We start from the raw sequence: 4,055 nt of genomic DNA, 5'->3' as shown, positions 1-4,055 counted from the left end.
GATAGATAGATAGATAGATAGATAGATAGATGTTTTGAGGAACAGATGTAAACAGCAGCTGGGAAAAAAATGCTAAAGCTATTATTCTCCACTATTCCATTCATGCCTTGCTCACCAACCGGACACTTTCCCAAACAAATAACATACAGTATGCATCCTTTTTAATGTCGCAGTGCCAAAAAATCGAACTCTAAGCTCATCAATTTACTGTAAAATTTAGCCTTTGGGTAGCAAGGCTTTGGTCTAGCTGCTGGTAACCCTTTTCCTCTGAAATTTCATGAAATTTCATCTCCACCCATCACAATGTGAAGTGCAGATTGCACACAGGCGTATGGTTCTATTTGTATTCATTGTTCTCAAATACATTTTGTACTGACATTGAAATCCTCATAGTAAAAAACTCCACCTTGACTTCTGGTTATGTGTTTTTGTGGCTAGCTGTTTGCAAAGTTATTGCTCTATTATGAATACATTAAGGAAAATACAGAAAAATAACCAAATGGCTGCTGGCACTAAAGGCTAATTTTTAAAAGTTTCTGGGATTCTTTCATCCAAATTGTCCGAATATTACATGGATGGTTCCATACAACGCTTCTTGCAAGTTAAACGAAGGATCAGTTCACTGCTTTATTGAACTTTATTTCCCCAAAAAAAACTTTGACAAAAGACAAAAAAATGACATAGTTAATAATGATATAAATGAGGTTTCTTGACCATGAATTTGAAAAAGAAAGTGATGTAAAACTAGTGGTGATATATTGGTGTTAGTGATGGGTACAGTATACTGATGGTAGTGTTGGTAGTGATAAAAAAGCGTCAAAAAAGTGTTGAAAAAGTATTAAAAAGAATTTCATTCAGGGTTAAGAAAACACAAGCAAATTAAAAACACACAAGCAAATCAAGAATTTGACAACACATACGCAGAATTCAGCAAACGCTCTGCATCTACAGAAACGCTCTGCATCTACAGAAACACTCTGCATCTACAGAAACGCTCTGCATCTACAGAAACGCTCTGCATCTATAGAAACGCTCTGCATCTACAGAAACACTCTGCATCTACAGAAACGCTCTGCATCTACAGAAACGCTCTGCATCTACAGAAACACTCTGCATCTACAGAAACGCTCTGCATCTACAGAAACACTCTGCATCTACAGAAACGCTCTGCATCTACAGAAACGCTCTGCATCATAGAACGTTGCACTACAGAAACGCTCTGCATCTACAGAAACGCTCTGCATCTACAGAAACGTCTGATCTAAGAAAACGCTCTGCATCTACAGAAACGACTCTGCATCTACAGAAACACTCTGCATCTACAGAAACGCTCTGCATCTACAGAGAAACACTCTGCATCTACAGAACGCTCGCATCTACGAACACTCGCATCTACAGAAAAACACTCTGCATCTACAGAAAAACACTCTACATTACAGAAAAACTGCATCTGACAGAAACGCTCTGCATCTACAGAAACAATCGCATCACAGAACACTCTGCATCTACAGAAACAATCTGCAATACAGAAACACATCTGCATCTACAGAACGCTCTTGCATCACAGAAACACCTGCATCTACAGAAACGCTCGCATTTACAGAAACAATCGCCATCTACAGAAACACTCTATTACAGAAACACTGCATCTACAGAAACGCTCTGCATCTACAGAAAACTCACTCTGCATCACAGAAACCTCTGCCATTACAGAAACGCTCTGCATCTACAGAAACACTCTGCATCTACAGAAAAGCTCTGCATCTACAGAAACGCTCTGCATCTATAGAAACGCTCTTCATCTACAGAAACACTGCATTTACAGAAACGCTCTGCATTTACAGAAACACTCTGCATCTACAGAAACGCTCTGCATCTACAGAAACGCTCTGCATCTACAGAAACGCTCTGCATATACAGAAACGCTCTGCATTTACAGAAACGCTCTGCATCTACAGAAACACTCACAAGTTATGAATGGACCGTCCTGATAACTGACTGTGGTGAACATGGATGAGATACTTGTTAGCGATGAAACCGTGTGATCTATCACCTGCTAAATATCATTGGGTTCACGTAAAATCATTTGACAGTATTAAAGTGCTAGTTTATTGGGAAAAAACTAGCATTAGCATTAGCAGCTTTTCTAAAGTAGGCTCCATCAGTACTTTGACTCCGAGTTATTAAGAAACTGGGTAGCCTGCAGTTTCTTATTGATAGTGAACTGCTCAATCTTCTCAAGTTAAAATGTAGTATTTGGTGGTATTGAGTCAAAATCATGGCAGTTCCCTGAACTTGGAAACTATTTTGACACCTTCAAGGAACATTTTAACAGTCTTTACATTGATGAACCAATCTACAACCAGGTGTGACCGTGTTATACTGTATCTACTTTTTCACTGCGCAAAGCCAGTTCCTAAGTACAAAAATGATTTGTCATACTCAAACAATCTTTCCCCCCAAAATCTCTGACAAAGTGTCTTCTCCCTCTCTGTCTCTGCGCTCTTCTTTCACTGTCTCTGGGTCATTAATATTCAAAATGTGGAGGAATCTGGTTGCTGTTTGGCGAGGCTCTTCATGGCTGCTAAATAACTTAAGGGGATGTTACCTGATAGTGTGTGTGTGTGTGTGTGTGTGTGTGTGTGGGAGGGGGTGTGTGAGTTGGGTTATACCGTAGGTTCTGTCTGTGCCCAATGAGGACAGATTGAACCCACTGAGGTGGATATATCCCCCACTCTAGTTACCTATCTGGCTACTTAACAGTGATATGAACCAGTAAGCTCTGATACACACACTCATTCATACTAGACAATCGCAATCCACTGGTTGGCTGGCTGGTTAACGGTCCACTTGCCAAAGTTATGTAAGCCTAAATATATACAGGGGGCTTGTTCTTACACAAAAGTAATCCAGAAACCAATTAAGGTAATTTTAATTTAAACCTGTGATATAAGCTCTTTAAACCTTGTGTTGTCTTCCCGTCAAAATTGAAAATTAACAATTTTTCTTGTTTTTTGTCCCTTTTTTTTCAACACTTTTGACCCGTTTTTGACGTTTTCAACACTCCGCCACTAACTTGTTAACTTTAGTTTCACAGTTATTTTTGAAATTCATGATCAATGAACCTCATTTATAGGAAATTTTACCTCGTGTTTTAGTTCGAAAAGCTGAAATTAGGAATTGTTTAGGCTACAATTAAAGGAATGGACGTTGATGGATAATCACAGACTGGAATATGTCAACTTTTACTCAACGCTATTTCAAAACCACTTCAATTTGTTTCTGCAAATGCTATAAAATTGAATAAGACGCCTCAAAATGAATGAAAGTTGAGATGTGTACTTGGCAAAGAGCGTTGTGTGGAATCAATCATGTCATTTTGGGGAATTAAAAAAAAACAGTGATATAGGAAAACGGGTCAATTTGACCAGAAGACAACATGAGGGTTAAATACATTACATACACTGATGGGGCCCACCAAAAAATTTGAAAAAGCTTGTTTTGAATGCTGGAGATGTGTGGTAGTCTAAACCAGCATCCACTATGCTCCCTGAGCTACAGTCAACATGTGTGCATGAATGGGACAAACAAGGTATGGAAAAGCGATTAATAATGCACGTTGCACATTAGAGTGTATCCACGGCTTCTGAAACGTTGCGTTCACATGCATGCTACAGTGAACATTGTTGTGTCAGAGGAGCATGCAGCTGTAACAGTGACACTGACTTAACACAGGTTTCCATGTCAACACAGCCAGTTGTCAATCACACGTTTCTTTTGTGCTCTTTCACTCAGTGTGTTGACCTCTGACCTGACGGCCGTAGCAAAATCCGAGCAAAGCGAATGTCAACCCATAGCTTACGAGTCAGTACTTGGAATTGTAATCCCATCCTTGATCGTGCATCAGTATTGCAGTAGTATACATACAGCAGTACTTGGAACCTGAATCAAGCACGCACATGTTGAACTATCGATTCAACATAATGATTCTGATTGGTTTAGCAGGAAGGTGACGCCTCCACCAGCTGATTGGAGTTAGGTAGAGCATTGATTAA

General features: G+C 39.5%; 1 protein-coding gene and 1 long non-coding RNA gene across 2 annotated transcripts in view; both read left to right on the top strand.

The window, feature by feature from the left end:
* Window positions 1-398, top strand: part of LOC116706614 (hormonally up-regulated neu tumor-associated kinase homolog) — a gene marked incomplete at its 5' end in the record, with an annotated part of 22,605 nt that extends 22,207 nt beyond the window's left edge. The window contains 1 exon segment of the mRNA XM_032543548.1: window positions 1-398. This exon segment is cut by the window's left edge and continues 986 nt beyond it.
* A 1,925-nt stretch (window positions 399-2,323) lies between these two features.
* The window catches only part of LOC116706002 (uncharacterized), a 9,679-nt gene continuing 7,947 nt past the window's right edge, over window positions 2,324-4,055 (top strand). Inside the window, exons 1-2 of the long non-coding RNA XR_004336116.1 lie at window positions 2,324-2,334; window positions 3,562-3,570. This is a non-coding gene — a long non-coding RNA (uncharacterized LOC116706002). The remainder of the gene's footprint in view (window positions 2,335-3,561; window positions 3,571-4,055) is intronic.

This window comes from Etheostoma spectabile, chromosome 18, assembly GCF_008692095.1.
Source record: "Etheostoma spectabile isolate EspeVRDwgs_2016 chromosome 18, UIUC_Espe_1.0, whole genome shotgun sequence".
NCBI classification, from domain to species: Eukaryota; Metazoa; Chordata; class Actinopteri; order Perciformes; family Percidae; genus Etheostoma; species Etheostoma spectabile.
Note: the sequence above shows the minus strand (reverse complement) of the source record. Positions and strands in the feature narration are given on the sequence as shown.